The sequence below is a fragment of the Mustela putorius genome, unplaced genomic scaffold (assembly GCF_011764305.1).
Source record: "Mustela putorius furo isolate JIRA1106 unplaced genomic scaffold, ASM1176430v1.1 tig00003923_pilon_pilon_pilon, whole genome shotgun sequence".
NCBI classification, from domain to species: domain Eukaryota; kingdom Metazoa; phylum Chordata; class Mammalia; order Carnivora; family Mustelidae; genus Mustela; species Mustela putorius.
In genome coordinates this window covers 9,373,805-9,393,828 of record NW_025422068.1, presented here as the reverse complement: position 1 = coordinate 9,393,828, position 20,024 = coordinate 9,373,805, and the positions used below count along the sequence as shown (strand labels likewise).

Here is a 20,024-nt window from a genome sequence, read left to right as displayed (position 1 = left end):
CTCTACAAATGTCCTTTCTTCTGAAATCTATATAATTGTTTTCAAGACTAGAAACCTAAGCATCCTGACTATATTAAAAACACATGTCTGGAAAAAAAGAAAACACATGTCTGAATACACATTATGGGAATCCCAGTTCAGAACTAATCTTCTCATTAAAAAAAAAAAAAAACAAAAAACAACCCAGGGCGCCTGGGTGGCCCAGTGGGTTAAAGCCTCTGCCTTTGGCTCAGGTAATGATCTCGGGGTCCTGGGATTGAGCCCCGCATTGGGCTCTCTGCTTGGCAGGGAGTCTGCTTCCTCCTCTCTCTCTGTCTGCTTCTCTGCCTACTTGTGATCTCTGTCTGTCAAATAAATAAAATCCTTAAAAAAAAAAAAAAAAAAAAAACCCAGAAACTTAGAGTACTTTTGTTATTGCTGAGTCTGATGAGATGTAAAGGAGACCACTGAATACTAAATTCAGGTATTTACTAAATTGTGTTGATTTCCACTCCTCAAACAGCCCTAACAAACCAACAGCTGGAACAAGGATAGTTTTTCCTCTGCTCACAGTCTAGTGGGAAGTTGAAACATTTTCAATGAAAGCCTTCATATTTCATGTAGACTTCGACATGTGTGGCCCCAACAGCACCATTCTGAGGTGGCCTCTGATGCAGGTTTTGGATTTCACCTTGACTATGGCTTCGATCTCGATAGGCAAATGCCTTTTTCAGAGCCCCTGGTATGTGGGCAGAAGGGTCCGTAGCATTCACCGGTTTGGGCTTTATATCCTGTTCTGAACTTTTCACTGACCGACATTTTATACTGTTCATATCTTTAAGGATCTCTAACGCATTTGTCATATCCGGTTTCTTTGGACTGTTCTTAACCAAGGTCTTTCCAGCACAGGTATTTTTCTCTCCGCTCTTTCATCAGGTCGGCAGCCGGTGATATACTTTGGTGGAGCCCCAGTGGGGGAGGGTTGGGGGAGGTGGGGGTGAGGGCGGTAGAGGGACAGAGGATGGTGGTGTAGTAACAGATGTGGTAGGATCTAAGTCACCTGGAATAACATGTTGCTGTTCTTACTGGGTCACAGTTTGGGCCATCTGAGCTCTGAGAGCAGCAAGTTCATTTTCAAGGGCACAGATCTGCAATGCCTCCTCATTTGCTAGTGCTGTCTTCTGTGGAAGCTCTTCTGGAGACAGGTTTGGTAAGGAACACTGCCTGCTTAGCAGCTTCTCAAAGAAAGGAAGGTCGTCCTGAAGAGACTCCCTTGATCTGACCTCTGTCCTTTGTCTTGCTGAACACTCTCCTTCTTTGGCTACCCATCCGCCATCAGCAAAAGACACCACTGCATCCTCTCCAGGATGGCTCCGGCTCCCTTTTGTTGTAGGGCTGGTGAGCTGGAACTGAACTTTTGGGCACTGGATCAGCGATAAATTAGTACCAATTTTCCTTACGATACTTTGAGATGAACCGTGTGGATTGCCGAATGCATGCTTCCTCCAAGCTGTTGAAAAACCCAGGTACTTTGAACTTCTCCGGCTTCCAGCTTGGCTATCCCCTGATTTTATTCCTGAACAAGGTTAAATAGGAGTGGATATCTTTCTCTTCTACCCAGTCTTTGGAGAAGGATCTAGTTTCTCATCACTAGATATGTGTGCTTTGCTATAGGTTTCTGTAGATTTTCTTCTTCATGTTGAAGAGGTCCCCCTCTATTCCTAGCTTGTTGATTTTAATCATGAATAAGTGTTGGATTTTTTTCAATGACTTTATGCATTTATATACAGCTTTGTATGATTTTTCTTCTTTAGCCTATCAGTGTGATGAATTACATTAGTTGATTTTCTTTTTTTTAAATTTTATTTATTTATTTGACACACAGAAAGAGAGAGCACAAGTAGGTAGAGAGGTAGGCAGAGAGAGAGGAGGAAGCAGGCTCCCCACCAAATGGAGAGCTTGATGAGGGGCTCAATCCCAGGACCCTGAGATCATGACCTGAGCTGAAGGCAGAGGCTTAACCCACTGAGCCACCCAGGCGTCCCTAATTAGTTGATTTTCAAATGTTGTACTAGCCTTGCATGCCTGGGATAAACCCTCGTTGCTCATGGTGTATAATTTTTAATACATTTTTTGATCCATTTGCTAACATTTTGTTGAGAATTTTTGCAATTATGTTCATGAAAGGTAGTGGTCTGTAGTTTACTTGTAAAGTCTTCATCTGGTTTATGTATTAGGGTAATTCTGGCCTTGTAGAATACGTTCACAAGAGTTCTCTCTGCTTCTAGTTTCTGGAAGATATTGTAGAGAATTGGTATTTCATTCTCAATTGCGTGGCAGAATTTACTGGTGAAAACATCTGTGCTTGGTGCTGTCTTTTTAGAAAGTTATTATTTTAGTTTCTTTTAATAGATACAGCTCTATTCAGAGTATGGATTTCTCATTGTGTAAGTTTTGTGTCTTTCAAAGAATTTTATTGAATCTATTAAATTTGGGGGCATAGAATTGTTTGTAATTTCTCTTTTTAGTGTCTGTGGGATCAACAGTGGTGATCCCTCTTTCATTTCTGATATTTGTGTATTTGTAATTTGTGATTTCGCTCTCTTTTTTTTTTTTTCTTGTTAGCCGTGATAGAGTTATACCAAAAAGTTAATGTTTGGTGATCATTGATTTTTCTTTAGTGATTTTCTGTTTTTAAATTCACTGATTTCTGTTCTAATTTTTATTATTTCTTTTATTCTGTTTGCTCTGAGTTTATAGAGCTCATTTTTCTCTGGTTTCCTAAGGTGGAAGTCTAGGTTACTGATTTTAGAAACTTCTAATTTTCTAATATATATATTAATTGCTATAAATTTCCCTATAAGCCTTGTTTTTATTGCATCCTACATATTTTAATATGCTGTATTTTCATTTTAATTTAGATAAAATATTTTTAAACCTCTCTTTTGCTTTCCTCTTTGACCCAAGTGTTATTAAAAGTATGTTATTTAATCTCTAAAATTTTTTGGTATTTTCTAGCTACCTTTAGGTTATTGAGTTCCAGTTTAATTCCATTGTGATCTGAGAGAACAATTTGTATGATTTTCATTAATAGAAAATTGTTGGTTCACCGGGGTGGCTCAGTGAGTTGGTTGTCAACTCTTGATTTCGGCTCAGGTCATGACTTCAGGGTCGTGAGACTGAGCGTCGCATTGGGCTCTGTGCTGGGTGTGGATCCTACATAAGATCCTCTCTCTCCTCACCCCCACCCCACGAACGTGCACACTTTCTTTAAAAAAAAAAATTGTTAAGGTGTTTTTATGGCCCAGAATGTAGAATATCTTGGTGAACGTTCCATGTGAGCTTGAGAAACATGGGTATTCTGCTGTGGTTGGTTCAAATATTCTATAGACTGTTGATTCGGTCCAACTGATTGATAGTGTTATCTAGTTAAACCCTGTCCTTCCTGATTTTCTGCCAACTGGATGGGTCAGATACTGATAAAGACACATTTTAATCTCCAAATGTAATATTTGTACAGTTCTATCCGTTCTTGTCTCACATATTTTGATGCCCTGTCTTAAGTGCTTACATATTAAGAATTATTATGTCTTCTTAGAGAATTGATTCCTTTGTCATGGTGTAACATCTCTTTGTCTCATAACTTTTCTACTTTTGAAATTAGCTTTGTCTGGAATTAATATAGCTTCTCCATCTTTTTTTTTATTAGAGTTAGCATGGTATATCTTTCTCCATCCCTTTACTGTTAATCTATATGTGTCTTTGTATTTAAAGTGGGTGTCTTACAGACTGTATATAGTGAGTCTTTTCCTATTTTAATCTACTCTGATGGTCTCTTTTAATTGGTATACTCAGGCCACTCACAGTGAAAGTGATTGATTTATTTGGATTAATATTTAACATGGTTATAAGTTTTTCTCATCAATTATGTCTGTTCTTTAAAAAAAACAAAAACCTTCTCCTGTTTTTCTGCTTTCTCTGGTTTTAATTGAGCATTTTATATGATTCTGTTTTCTCCTCCTTTCTTAGCATACTATACTCCTTTAAAATTTTTATTGGTTGCCCTAAAGTTTGCAATACACATTTTCATTTCATCTCTGCCTACTTTCATCTAATACTAGGCTGTTTCATGGGTTGTGCAGTTATCTTATAAGAATATTCCCAATTCCATATCCTTTCCTTATGACATTTTTATCATTCCTTTAACTTATCCATATACTCTAATCTCATAATACATTGTTACTTTCATTACTTTGAACAAACAGTAGTCCCCCAGATTTTTTTCAGCTAAGTTATTATTATTGAAATATAGTTGATATAGAATGCTATATTAGTTCCAGGTGTACAATGTCATGTTTTGACAATTCTATACATTATGCAGTACTCACTATTATAAGTGTAGTTACAATCTGTCACCAGACAGTATTATAATATTATAGACTATATAATCTATACTTTACTTTTTCATCACTGTGACTTATGTATTTCGTAACTGGAAGTTTGTACCTCTTAATCCCCTTTACCTATTTTGCTCATGTTCCACACCCCTCTTCTCTGGAGTTTTGTGTTTGTTGTTTATTTGTTTTTTAGATTCCAAATATATGTGAAATCATACAGTGTTTGTCTTTCTGTCTGACTTATTTCACTTAGCATAATATCCTCTAGGTCCACCCATATTGTCATTAATGTCAAGGTCTCATTCTTTTTTATGGCTGAGTAATATTCACTTGTATGTGAGTCTGTATACACCTACATCTACTTGTATCCACTTATTTATCAATAGACATTTAGTTTGGTTCCTATCTTGGCCATTGTAAATAATGCTTCCCTTTTCTCAACATCCTTGCCAGCACCTGTTATTTCTTGTCTTTCTGACACTAGCCATTCTGACAAGTGGGAGGTGATACCTCATTGTGGCTAAAATTTGGATTTCCCTGATGATTAATGATGTTGAGCATCTTTCCACGTGTTAGTTGGCCATCTCTATGTCTCCTCTGGAAAAATGTCCATTCAGGTGCCCTGCTCATTTTTTTTCATTTATTTATTTTCAGCATAACAGTATCATTATTTTTTCACCACACCCAGTGCTCCATGCAATCCGTGCCCTCTATAATACCCACCACCTGGTACCCCGACCTCCCACCCCCCCACCACTTCAAACTCCTCAGATTGTTTTTCAGAGTCCATAGTCTCCCATGATTCCCCTCCCCTTCTAATTTACCCCAACTCCCTTCTAACTCCCCATGTCCTCCATGCTTTTTGTTATGCTCCACAAATAAGTGAAACCATATGATAACTGACTCTCTCTGCTTGACTCATTTCAATTCGCAATAATCGCGCCTTGGATAAACCTCATTGGCTACGATACTGCCACTGCGCAAAGCTGCTTGACTCATTTCACTCAGCATAATCTCTTCCAGTCCCGTCCATGTTGCTACAAAAGTTGGGTATTCGTTCTTTCTGATGGATGCATAATACTCCATAGTGTATATGGAGTATATCTTCCTTATCCATTCATCCGTTGAAGGGCATCTTGGTTCTTTCCACCCCTGCTCATTTTTTAATTTGATTATTTTTTAATCTGATTATTTGTGGGTTTTTTAGGTGTTGTATAAATTCTTTATATATTTTGGATATTAATCTCCTACTGCTTATATCATTTACAAATGTTTTCTCACATTCAGTATGTTGCCTTGTCATTTTATTTAGTTTCTTTCACTGTGTAAAAGTTTTTTAGTTTGGTGTAGTTTCAGTAGTTTATTTCTGCTTTGTTACTCTTGCCTAGGAGACTTATCCAGAAAAAAAGTTGCTAAGGCTGCTGTCAAAGAAATTATTTCTCTGTGTTTTCTTTTAGAACTTTTATGGATTCAGGTCTCATATTTATGTCTTTAATCCACTTTGAGTTTAATTGGCTGTATGGTGTAAGAAAGGGGTCCAGTTTCATTCTTTTGAAGTAGCTGTCCAGTTTTCCCAACACCATTTATTGAAGAGACTGTCTTTTCCCATTGTATGTTCTTATCTTTTTTGTTATAGATTAATTGATGTGTAAGTATGGATTTATTTGAGTTCTCTATTCTGTTCTATTGGTCTGTGTGTCTATATTTGTGTCAGTACCATGGTGTTTTGTTTACTGTAGCTTTGTAGTGTAGTTTGAAATCAGAGTTTGTGATACCTCCAGCTTTGTTCTCTCTCAGGACTGCTTTGGCTATTCAAGGTTCTTTGTGATGCATTTTAGAATTATTTGTTCTAGTTACATGAAAAATATAGTTGGAATTTTGATGGTGGTTCCATCGAATCCTTGGATTGTTTTGGGGTAGTGTGGACATTTTAACATACCAACTCTTCCATGAGCATGGTATACCTTTGCATTTGTGCTGACTTCACTTTTTTCATCAATGTCTTAACAGTTTTCAGAATATAAGTCTTTTACTTCTTTGGTTAAATTTATTCCTCAGTATTTTATTCTTTTTTAGTGTAATGATAAATGGAATTGTTTTCTTTGTATCTCTTTCTGCAACTTTGTTATTAGTATATGAAAACGCAACAGGTTTCTGTATATTAATTTTGTATAGTCAATATTATTGAATTCATTTATTGCTTCTAATAGTTTTTGCAGGGGTCTTTATGGTTTTCTATATATAGTATCAGTTACAAATAATGATGGTTTGACTTCTTCTTTACCAATTTGCATGCCTTTTGTTTCTTTTTCTTGTCTGATTGCTCTGGCTAGAACTTCCAGTCCTACACTGAATAGAAGTGGCATGAATGAACATCATTCTTTCTGATTTTAAGTATGATGGTAGCTGTGAGTCTGTGATTTATAACCCTTTATTAGTTGGGGTGTGGTCCCTCTACACACACTTTTTTTGAGCATTTATATCATGAACATATGTTGAATTTCATAAAATGTTTTTTCTGCATTTCATGATCTTGTGATTTTTTATCCTTCCTTTTGTTAACTGAATATATTACATTGATAGATTACAACATTTATAGATGTTGCAGTCCATGAAATCCTTTCATGTATCTTTGAATTCAGTTTGCTAATATTTCTTTGAAGATAGTTTCATCTAGGTTCATCAGGGGTATTGGCCTATAGTTTTACTTATTTGTAGCGTCTTTGGTTTGGAATCAGGGTGATGCTGAATTTGGAATTTATCTTTTACTTTACGGGCATAGTTTGAGAAGCATAGGTATTACTCTTCTTTAAATGTTTAGTACAATTCACTCACCTGTGAAGCAGTCTGGTCCTAGTCTTTAGTTTGTTGGGAGTTTTTTATTCCTGATTCTGTTTTGTTACTAGCAATTGGTATGTCTAGATTTTCTACTGCTACCTGATTCAGTTTTGTAGGATTGTATGTGTCTACAAATTTATCCATTTTCCACTTTGTTGGCATATAATTTTTAGTAGTAGTCTCTTATAATCTTCTATATATCTGTGGTATTGGTGGTTATCTTTTTTTTGTTTCTGATTTTAATTATTTGGTCCTCTCCCTTTTTGCCTTGAGCTGTCTGGCTAAAAGTTTATCAAAATTGTCTATTTTTGCAAAGAACCAGCTCTTGGTTTCATGGACCTTTTCTATTTTTTTAAGTCTCTTTCATTTATTTCATCTCTGATCTTTATTATTTCCTATTTTCTATTAACCTTGAGCTTTGTTCTTATTTTTATGGTTCCTTTATTTATAAGGTTAGATGGCTAATTTGAGATCTATCTTAACCTGGGGGTATACCTCAGGGCTAGAGCATTTGACTGCAGATCAAGAGATCTATCTTATGCAGGTAGACCTGTATCACTATAAACTTTCTTTTTTTATTAATATATAATGTATTATTTGTTTCAGGGTATAGCTCTGTGATTCATCAGTCTTAGACAACTCACAGTACTCACCATAGCACATACCCTCCCCAATGTCCATCACTCAGCCACCCCACCCCTTTCAGTCCTTCCCCTCTAGAAACCTTCAGTTTGTTTCCTGAGATTAAGAGTCTCTTATCATTTGCCTCCCTCTCTGGTTTCATCTTGTTTCATTTTTCCCTCCCTTCCCCTATGATTCTCTGTCTTGTTTCTCAAATTCCTCATATCAATGAGATTATATGATGATTGTCTTTCTCTGCTTGACTACTTTCATTTAGTTTATTACCCTGTAGTTCCATCCATGTCATTGCAAATGTTAAGATTTTGGGTTTTTTGATGGCTGCATAGTAGTCCATTGTATATCTATACCACTTCTTCTTTTTTTTTTTTAATTTCTTTTCAGCGTACCAGAATTCATTGTTTATCCACCATACCCAGTGCTCCATGCAATATGTGCCCTCCATAATACCCACCACCAGGCTCACCCAACTTACCACCCACCACCCCTTCAAAACCCTCAGATTGTTTTTCAGAGTCCATAGTCTCTCATGGTTTATCTCCCCGTCCAATTTCCCTCAACTCTCTTCTCTCCATCTCTCCATGTCGTCTGTGTTGTTTCTTATGCTCCACAAATAAGTGAAACCATATGATAATTGACTCTCTCTGCTTGACTTATTTCACTCAGCATAATCTCTTCCAGTCCTGTTCTTCTGATACAAAAGTTGGGTATTCATCCTTTCTGATGGAGGCATAATATTCCATAGTGTATATGGACCACATCTTCCTTATCCATTCATCCATTGAAGGGCATCTTGATTCTTTCCACAGTTTGGTGACCGTGGCCATTGTTGCTATGAACATTGGGATACAGATGGCCCTTCTTTTCACTATCTGTATCTTTGGGGTAAATACCCAGTAGTGCAATTGCCAGGTCATAGGGAAGTTCTATTTTTAATTTCTTAAGGAATCACCACACTGTTCTCCAAAGTGGTTGCACCAACTTGCATTCCCACCAACAGTGTAATAGGGTTCCCCTTTCTTCACATCCTCTCCAACACACGTTGTTTCCTGTCTTATTAATTTTGGCCGTTCTAACTGGTATAAGGTGGTATCTCAATATGGTTTTGATTTGAATCTCCCTGATGGCTAGTGATGATGAATATTTTTTCATGTGTCTGATAGCCATTTGTATGTCTTCATTGGAGAAGTGTTATTTCATGTCTTCTTCCCATTTTGTACCACTTCTTCTCTACCCATTCATCTGTCAGTAGACATCTAGGCTCTTTCTATAGTTTGGCTATTGTGGACATAGCTGCTATAAACACTGGGGTTCGCGTGCCCCTTCAGATCACTACATTTGTATCCTTGGGGAAAATACCCAATAGTGCAGTTGCTGGGTCACAGGGTAGCTCTATTTTCAACTATTTGAGGAACCTCCATACTGTTTTCTAGAGTGGCTGCACCAGCTTGCATTCCCACCAACAGTATAGGAGGTTCCCCTTTCTCTGCATCCTTACCAACACTTGTTTCCTGACTGGTTAATTTTAGCCATTCTGACTGGTATGAGGTGGTACCTCATTGTGGTTTTGATTTGTATTTCCCTGATGCCAAGTGATGTTGAGCACCTTTTCATATGTCTGTTGGCCATTTGGATGTCGTCTTTGCATAAATGTCTATTCATGTCCTCTGCCCATTTCTTGATTAAATTCTTTGTTCCTTGTGTGTTGAGTTTAATAAGTTCTTTATAGATTTTTGGATACTAGCCCTTTATCTGATATGTCATTTGCAAATATCTTCTCCCATTCTGTATGTTGTCTTTTGGTTTTGTTGACTATTTCCTTTGCTGTACAAAAGCTTTTGATTTTGATGAAATACCAATAGTTCATTTTTGCCCTTGCTTCCCTGGTCATCAGCCATATTTCTAGGAAGAAGTTTCTGCAGCTGAGGTCAAAGAGGTTGCTGCCTGTGCTCTCCTCAAGGATTTTGATGGATTCCTGTCTCACATTTTGAGTCCATTTTTGTGTGTGGTGTCAGGAAATGGTCATTCTTCTGCATGTGACTGTCCAGTTTTCCTAACACCATTTGTTGAAGGGATGGTCTTTTACATTGGACAGTCTTTCCTGCTTTGTCGAAAATTATTGACCATAGAATTGAGGGCCCATTTCTGGACTCTCTATTCTATTCCATTGATCTATGTGTCTGTTTTTGTGCCAGTACCATACTGTCTTGATGATTACAGGTTTGTAATAGAGCTTGAAGTCTGGAATTGTGATGCCACCAACTTTGTTTTTTTTTTTTTTTCTACATTCCTCTGGCTATTTGGCGTCTTTTCTGGTTGCATAAAAGTTTTAGGATTTTTCCATTTATTTGAAAAAAAGTTGATGGTATTTTGATAAGAACTGGATTAAATGTGTAGATTGCTTTAGGTAGCATAGACATTTTCACAATATTTGTTCTTCCAATCCATGAGCATGGAACATTTTTCCATTTCTTTGTGTCTTCCTCAGTTTCTTTCATGAGTATTCTTTTGTTTCCTGAGTACAGATTTTTTTGTCTTCGGTTGGATTTATTCCTAGGTATGTAATGGCTTGGGGTGTAATTGTAAATGGAATCAACTCCTTAATTTCTCTTTCTTCTGTGTTGTTGGTATATAGAAATACAGCTGATTTTTTTTAATTTTTAATTTTTTATAAACATATATTTTTATCCCCAGGGGTACAGGTCTGTGAATCGCCAGGTTTACACACTTCACAGCACTCACCAAAGCACATACCCTCCCCAATGTCCATAACCCCACCCCCCTTCTCCCAACCCCCCTCCCCCCAGCAACCCTCAGTTTGTTTTGTGAGATTAAGAGTCACTTATGGTTTGTCTCCCTCCCAATCCCATCTTGTTTCATTGATTCTTCTCCTACCCACTTAAGCCCCCATGTTGCATCACCACTTCCTCATATCAGGGAGATCATATGATTGTTGTCTTTCTCTGCTTGACTTATTTCGCTAAGCATGATACGCTCTAGTTCCATCCATGTTGTCACAAATGGCAAGATTTCATTTCTTTTGATGGCTGCATAGTATTCCATTGTGTATATATACACCTCTTCTTTATCCATTCATCTGTTGATGGACATCTAGGTTCTTTCCATAGTTTGGCTATTGTGGACATTGCTGCTATAAACATTCGGGTGCACGTGCCCCTTCGGATCACTACGTTTGTATCTTTAGGGTAAATACCCAATAGTGCAATTGCTGGGTCATAGGGCAGTTCTATTTTCAACATTTTGAGGAAGCTCCATGCTGTTTTCCAGAGTCATTGCACCAGCTTGCATTCCCACCAACAGCGTAGGAGGGTTCCCCTTTCTCCGCATCCTCGCCAGCATCTGTCATTTCCTGACTTGTTGATTTTAGCCATTCTGACTGGTGTGAGGTGCTATCTCATTGTGGTTTTGATTTGATGCCGAGTGATATGGAGCACTTTTTCATGTGTCTGTTGGCCATCTGGATGTCTTTGCAGAAATGTCTGTTCATGTCCTCTGCCCATTTCTTGATTGGATTATTTGTTCTTTGGGTGTTGAGTTTGCTAAGTTCTTTATAGATTTTGGACACTAGTCCTTTATCTGATATGTTGTTTGCAAATATCTTCTCCCATTCTGTCAGTTGTCTTTTGATTTTGTTAACTGTTTCCTTTGCTGTGCAAAAGCTTTTGATCTTGATGAAATCCCAATAGTTCATTTTTGCCCTTGCTTCCCTTGCCTTTGGCGATGTTCCTAGGAAGATGTTTCTGCGGCGGAGGTCAAAGAGGTTGCTGCCTGTGTTCTCCTCAAGGATTTTGATGGATTCCTGTCTCACATTGAGGTCCTTCATCCATTTTGAGTCTATTTTTGTGTGTGGTATAAGGAAATTGTCCAATTTCATTTTTCTGCATGTGGCTGTCCAATTTTCCCAACACCATTTATTGAAGAGGCTGTCTTTTTTCCATGGGATATTCTTTCCTGTTTTGTTGAAGATTAGTTGACCATAGAGTTGAGGGTCTATTTCTGGGCTCTCTATTCTGTTCCAATGATCTATGTGTCTGTTTTTGGGCCAGTACCATGCTGTCTTGATGATGACAGCTTTGTAATAGAGCTTTAAGTCCAGAATTGTGATGCCACCAACTTTGGCTTTCTTTTTCAATATCCCTTTGGCTATTCAAGGCCTTTTCTGGTTCCATATAAATTTTAGAATTATTTGTTCCATTTCTTTGAAAAAGATCGATGGTACTTTGATAGGAATTGCATTAAATGTGTAGATTGCTTTAGGTAGCATAGACATTTTCACAATATTTATTCTTCCAATCCAGGAGCATGGAACATTTTTCCATTTCTTTGTGTCTTCCTCAATTTCTTTCATGAGTACTTTATAGTTTTCTGAGTATAGATTCTTTGCCTCTTTGGTTAGGTTTATTCCTAGGTATCTTATGGTTTGGGGTGCAATTGTAAATGGGATTGACTCCTTAATTTCTCTTTCTTCTGTCTTGTTGTTGGTATAGAGAAATGCAACTGATTTCTGTGCATTGATTTTATATCCTGCCACTTTACTGAATTCTTGTACAAGTTCTAGCAGTTTTGGAGTGGAGTCTTTTGGGTTTTCCACATAAAGTATCATATCATCTTCAAAGAGTGAGAGTTTGACTTATTCTTTGCCAATTTGGTGCCTTTAATTTCTTTCTCTTGTCTGATTGCTGAGGCTAGGACTTCTAGTACTGTGATGAATAGCAGTGGTGATAGTGGACAGCCCTGCCTTGTTCCTGACCTTGTGGGAAAAGCTTTCAGGTTTTCCCCACTAAGAATGATATTTGCTGTGGGTTTTTCATAGATGACTTTGATATTGAGGTATGTCCCCTCTATCCCTACACTTTGAAGACTTTTGATCAATAAAGGATGCTGTACTTTGTCAAATGCTTTTTCTGCATTTATTGAGAGTATCATATGGTTCTTGTTCTTTCTTTTATTAATGTACTGTGTTACATTGATTGATTTGAGGATATTGAACCAAACTCCAGCCCAGGAATAAATCCCACTTGATCATGGTGAATAATCCTTTTAATGTACTGTTGGATCCTATTGGTTCGTATTTTGGTGAGAATTTTTGCATCCATCTGTAATACTCTTTGATGGGGTCTTCGTCTGGTTTTGGAATCAAGGTAATGCTGGTCTAATAATATTAGTTGGAAAGTTTTCCTTCCATTTCTATTTTTTTGAACAGTTTCAGGAGAATAGGAATTAGTTCTTCTTTAAATGTTTAGTAGAATTCCCCTGGGAAGCAGTCTGGCCCTCAGCTCTTGTTGGGAGATTTTTGATGACTCTTCAATCTCCTTACTAGTTATGGGTCTCTTCACATTTTCTATTTCTTCCTCGTTCAGTTTTGGTAGTTTATATGTCTCTAGGAATGAATCCATCTCTTCCAGTTTGTCTAATTTGCTAGCATATAGTGACTCATAATATGTTCTTTTAATTGTTTGTATTTCTTTGGTTGTGATCTCTCCCCTTTCATTCATAATTTTATTAATTTGGGTCCTTTCTCTTTTCTTTTTGATAAGTCTGATCAAGGGTTTATCAATCTGATTAATTCTTTCAAAGAACCAGCTCCTAGTTTCATGGATTTGTTCTGTTGTTCTTTTGGTTTCTGTTTCATTGATGTCTGCTGTGATCTTTACTGTTTCTCTTCTCCTACTGGGTTTAGTCTTTCTTTGCTGTTCTTTCTCCAGCTCCTTTAGGTTAGGGTTAGGTTGTGTATTTGAGACCTTTCTTATTTCTTGAGAAAGATTTGTATGGCTATATACTTTCCTCTTAGGACCACCTTGCTGCACCCCCAAAGATTTTGAACAGTTGTGTTTTCATTTTCATTTGTTTCCATGAATTCTTTCATTTAACATCTGTATTGATTAGGTACTAGCTGTTGGTACTGCCTCTTGCTCTTTGCCGGGAGTTTTTCCACTTTGTCATTTTGTCCAGAAAGGAATAGATGAATGAGAGAATAAAATCCTAAAAGGGTAAAAAGAACCCCAGAAAAATACACACTCAACAAATCAAGAGACCTGAAACTTGGGGGAAAAGAAAGGAAAAAAAATATAGGATCAAGCTGGTGAATAGAACAGAGCCACACACTTGATTTGGAGTGTCTTTGGCCTGTTAGAAGAAACTGCCTCCCAAATTTTTAAAAAAGAAAACACAAATATATATATATATATATATATATATATATATATATATATATATACACACACATACATACATACATACACACACACAAATAAGGGTAAATACAATGAAGGGATGGAATATGACTATAAAGTTGAAAATTTAAAAATATTTTTAAAAAGTGAATTGAGAAGTTGGTTGAAAAAAGAAAAAAATTTTAAAAGTAAAAAAGAGAATGTGATCAGGTGGAAGACTAGAACAAAGCTAGACACTAGATTTAAGGTATATTTTGGTCTGTTAGAAGAAACTATCGCAAAATTTTAAAGAAAGAGAAACAAATACACACACACACATACATATACATATACATACATACATGCACACCCACGTGCATACACACACACATACACACACACACACAATATGGTTAAATACAACTAAGGGATAGAATATGACTGTAGGGATACCTGGGTGGCTCAGTCGGTTAAGCCACTGCCTTCGGCTCAGGTCATGATCCCAAAGTCCTGGGATCAAGTCCTGCATCAGGCTCCTTGCCTGGCAGGGAGTCTTCTTCTCTCTCCAGCTACGCCTGCCACTCTGCCTGCTTGTGCGCTCGCTCTCTGTCTCTGAGAAATAAATAAAAATCATTTTAAAAAGAATATGACTATAAAAATGAAAATTAAAATATTTTTAAAAAGGTATTGATAAGACAATGTTAAAATAGGAAAGAGGGAAAATTTCAAAAAAAAAAGAAAAAAGAAAGAAAATTTAAAAATTTAACTTCAAAAGACTAAAGAATCATGGGGGAAAAAGCCATGAATTCTGTGTGCTGTATTCCTGTATCTCTTGAGTTTTCGAGTTTTCTTTGATAGGTGAACTTGATCTTGGCTGGATGTTCTTGCTGATCTTCTGTTGCCCTGATTCTCAAATGTCTTTGCCTGAGGAGGAACTGCACTGCCCTTGCCAGGGGCAGGGCTAAGCAATCTGCTCGGGTTCACTCTCAGGAGCTTTTGTTTCCTGAACACTGTCTGTAGAGCTCTGGAGGATGGGAATGAAGATGGAAGCCTCCCAATCGCCAGCTGGAGGAGCTGAGAGCTCAGGGCCCCACTCCTCAGTGCGCCCTCATAGAAAAGTGCTCAGTCACTCCTGTCTCCCTGGTCTCCGGCCAGCTGAGCACTGAGCTCACCCAGCCTGTGAACAAGCATCTCTGTCCTGGCACAGAGCCCCATCTGGAGTCTCCAAACCCTGCAGATCCCTGCCACGCACTCCGAGAGAGGAAGTTGATTCTCCCAGATCTGCCGCTTGTGGAGTCCCTGCTCAAAGAGCAGTGGCCTGACTGTGCTGGGGATCATGGTTTAACGTAACCCCAAGCTGAGGGCCCCTTCTTGGCTCTTTCTCTGTGGTCAGCTTCCCCACTCTGATACCTGGGAGCTCTGCCACACTCAGACACCCCGTCTTTCTGTGATCCTGCCGGTCCTGAGACCACACTGTCCCTGCAAGGGCTCCACCCCCACTTAGCCTCTGGAGCGACATCCCTCAGTGGAGCAGACTTTTAAAAGTTCCAATTTTGCATTCCACTGCTTGCCAGAAGCCGGCCCCTCTCCCCACGGTCTATCTTCCCATCACTTCAGATTCGCTTCTCCGCACATCCTACCTTCCCGAAAGTTGTCGCTTTTCTGTTCCTAGAGTTGCTGCTCTTCTTTTCTTTGATCTCCTGTTAAGTTTGTAGGTGTTCAGAATGGTTTGATCTAGCTGAACTCCTGGGACCAGATGAAATTTAGGTCTCCTACTTCTCCTCCATCTTGCTCCTCCCCATTCACTATAACCTTTCTTTCTAGAACTGCTTTTGCTGTATCTCAAATACTTTGGACCATTGTTTTTCCATGTTCATTTTTCTCTTTTTCTTAAAATCTCCTCTTTGATTTCTTTTTTGACCCATTTGGAAGCATGTTGGTTAGCCTCCATCTGTTTGTGTTTGTTTTTCCACTTTTTCTTGTAATTTCTCATTTCTTAAACAGTTGTGGTTGGAGAGGATGCTTGATATGATTTCAGTCTTCTTAAATTTACTGAGGCGGTCCAATATGTAATCTCTCCTGGAGAATGTTCCATGTGCACTTGAAAGGAATGTGTACTCTGCTCTTTTGGGATGGAATGTTCTGTCTATATAATCTGTTCAGTCTACCAGGTCTAATGTGTTATTTAGGCGTTCCTATGTTAGGTGCTTAGATACTTGCAATTGTTACGTCCTCTTGTTGGATAGATTCCTTTTTTCATTATGAAATTCCCTCCTTTGTCTCATTACAGTTTTTGTTTTAAAGTCCTTTTTTTTTCTGATATAACTATTACTACCCCAACTTTTTTTTTTCTTTTCATTTACATAGCATATCTTTTTAGGTATGCTACATTTAGCATATACATGTCTTTAGGTTTGAACTGAGTCTCTTTCTGGCATCAAAAAGATGTTTCTTGTTTTTTTATCCATTGAGTTACCTCATATCTCAATTGGATCATTGTGTGACTGTTATACTTTTTTTTAAAAGATTTTATTTATTTATTTGAGAGAGAGAGAACACCTGAGCATGAGCAGGAGGAGAGGGAAGGGAAGGGGAGGGGCAGGCAGAGAGAGAAGCAGGTTCCCCACTGAGCAGGGATCCTGACCTGGGACTCAATCCCAGGACCCTGGGATCATGCCCTGAGCCAAAGGTCACCACTTAACCCACTGAACCACCCAGGCACCCCTAAGTGTTATAATTTTTGTAATTGTCCAACATTTTTTGGATAGCTATTTAGTTAACAATTTTTTTTTTCCTCAGGGTACCTGAATGTATCAGTCATCAAGTGTCTGCCTTCGGCTCAGGTCATGATCCCAGTGCTCTGGGATCAAGCCCCCAGTCAGGTTCCCTGCTCTGGTTCGGGGTGGTGGGAAGCCTGCTTCTCCCTCTCCCACTCCCCCTGCCTGTGTTCCGTCTCTCACTGTGTCTCTTTCTGTCAAATAAATAAATAACATCTTTAAAAAAAATTTTTTTTCTCTCTGCATTTCAGTTTGAAACATCTCTACTGACTTACCTTTAAGCTCACTGATTATTTTTTTCAGCTCTGTTTATCTCTCTTACAGGGTTTTTTATTTCGAGTGTTTCCTTTTAATTCTTCATGTTTCCATCTCTCTGCTTATATTAGCCATCTGTTCTCTCTTGTTACCTACTTTTTCCGTCAGAATCCTTAACCTGTTAGTCATAGTTATTTTAAAGTGAGAATACCAAAATATGTCCTATCTCAGTCTGGCTGTGATGCTTGCTTTGTCTCTTCAGACTCTGTATCATTTGCCAGTAGCCTTATAGGTTTGTGTTGAAAGACAGACATGATGTTTCAGGTCATAGCAACTTGAGGGGTCATGGGGGTTACGTTTACTGTTTGCTATAGCTGTAAGTGCTAAAGGCTTCAGTTCTCTGATTTTTTTTCCCACTCCACTGTTATCTTGCTCTGAGCTTTTAGAAGCATTTCTTAGCTTTTTATACTCCCCTTAAACGAAGCAGGAGAGCTAGAGGTGTTTGGAGTTGTCTAATTTCCCTTTGGTCAGATCAAATGAGGTTCAGGTAGGAAGGTGGGTGGGTGGATGCTGGAAACAGGTGATGGAGATTGGGGCATGTTTGTGTTGTGATGAGTGCCAGGTGTTGTATGGAAGTGTTGACTTACTATACTGTACATCTGAAACTAATATTACACTGTGTGTTCAATAACTGGAATTTAAGTAAAACCTTAAAAAATACATAGTTCTGGTAGAGTAATTTCCCTGACAGTGTAGGCTTTTGCTATGCAGAAAGCCCGTAGCATATTTCAAAACAGTTACTTTCCCCTTCCAATGCCCAAAACATGAGTGGATTTTTCTCTTTTCCCGAGGAGAACCTGGTGGGGATCCTGGAAGTAAAATCCATGGAAGTCTGAGGCTCCCCCCAAGGACTGATTCCCAGGAACTTTTAACACTCTGTCTAGTCCACACTCAGCCTGATTCATCAGGTGCCCTGTAAGTGTGCCCATCAGTACTGACTGTACTGTCCGTACCGTGCATACAGTACAAGATCAGGCAGACCCAGCTTGGCTAGGATTCCCTGTGTATGTGCAATTGTCCAGATTTGGGGGTGGCGGTCTGCCCTGTGACCTTAATTTTCTGATAAATCTAAGGAAAGTAAATGAATTCCAGCGCATTCAGCTTTTTCCTGTTGTAAAGCTGGAAGCTGAAGTTGAAAGAGGAATCCTGGTAGTTTTTTTAATAAAGCATTTCTGATTCTTTATTTTGGAATTTAAAATTCATTGCCATGGAATCTTTTGTAATCCAAGAATTCTGGACCTCCCATCGCTGAAACAAAAATCTATGCTTTCCTGAAGTGCCTTTGCTGTGTTTGGCCAACCTGAGAACCCTGATAAAAAGGGTAGATCTGAGTGGATAGACATCCTATGAAAGAATCTTGGATCCTTGAAAAAGGGGCCAAAAAAAATTGTTAGCATATGCCAACAAAGGAATTTTATGGCTTATTATCAAAGTCGTTAATATACTGTGGAATGACTGTAATGAAGACGCTAGTGTGTTTGGTTTGGCAATAGCAGGATTACATTCATATTGGAGATCAGGGTGGCCTAAGCAATTCTTTGCCTAGAGGTAAAGTGTGGGTTGTCACCTGAACTCCAGTCTCCCACACTGCTTCTCCTTCCCAGCCTCCTCTCCGAGAGTCTCCGTCTTCTGCTACCACGGTTTGGCCAAAAGTGAGAAACAGGTTCTGGCTGAACACGGTCATCCTCCGGGAGGCTCAAAGCTTCATCCAAGAAAAGAAGTTCCTTTTTAAAACTTTTTATTTGTGGGGGGGGATGCCTTTAACCAGTGGGTTAAAGCCTCTGCCTTCAGCTCAGGTCATGATTCCCGGGTCCTATGATCGAGTCCCACATCGGGCTCTCTGCTCAGCAGGGAGCCTGCTTCCCTCTCTCTCTCTGCCTGCCTCTCTCCCTACTTGTGATCTCTGTCAAATAAATAAATTTTTAAATTTTTTTTTTAAGTTTTAAATTTTAATTCCACTATAGTCAACAGTGTTAGATTAGTTTCAGGTGTACAATATAGTGATCCCACAATTCTGTACATTACTCCGTGCTCATCATGGCAACTGTATTCTTTAATCCCCAACCCCGATTTCATGCATCCCCTACCCACCTTCCCTCTGATAACCATCAGTTTGTTCTCTAGAGTTCAGAGTCTGTTTCTTGGTTTTTCTCTGTTTCTCCCTCTTTTTTTTTCTTTGCTCATTTGTTTTGTTTTCTAAATTCTTCATAAGAGGTGAGAACTTATAGTATTTATCTTTCTCTGGCTACTAATTTTGCTGAGCATAATGCTCTATGGCCCCATCCATGCCATTGCAAATGGCAAGATCTCATTCTTTTTAATGGCAGAATAATATTCCATTATGGTGTGTACACCACATTGTCTCTATCCATTCATCTATCAGTGGACACTTAGGCTGCTTTTCTAATTTGGCTATTTCAGTTAGGCTGGAATAAACATATGGGTGCTTGTATCCTTTTTAATTGGCGTTTCTGTAGTTTTGGGGTAACTAGTAGTGCAATTACCAGATCGTATGGTAATCCTGTTAATTTTCTGCAGAACCTCTATACTGCTTCCACAGGGGTTGCACCAATTTGCATTCCCATAAGTGATGCAAGAGGGTTCCCTTTTCTGCACATCCTAACCAACACTTGTTTCTGGTGTTACTGATTTTAGCCATTCTTACAAGTGCGAGGTGATATCTCACTCTAATTTTGATTTGCATTATCCTTGATGCCGAGTGATGTTGAGCATCTTTTCATGTGACTGTTGGTCATCTAGATGTCTTCTTTGGAGAAATGTTTATTCTTCTGTCCATTTTTTAGCTGGATTATTTGTTTTTTTTGGTGTTGCATCGTGTAAATTCTTTTTTTTCCCGTTTAAGTTCTTTATGAACTTTGGATACTTACCCTTTATCTGCATATATC

The 20,024-nt window shown here is 38.4% G+C and overlaps 2 pseudogenes; both read right to left on the bottom strand.

Annotated features, from left to right (window-relative positions):
* Positions 1–553: 553 nt before the first annotated feature.
* Positions 554–18,802, bottom strand: LOC101680595 (annotated as a pseudogene).
* Positions 5,213–5,364, bottom strand: LOC123388920 (annotated as a pseudogene).
* Positions 18,803–20,024: the final 1,222 nt, after the last annotated feature.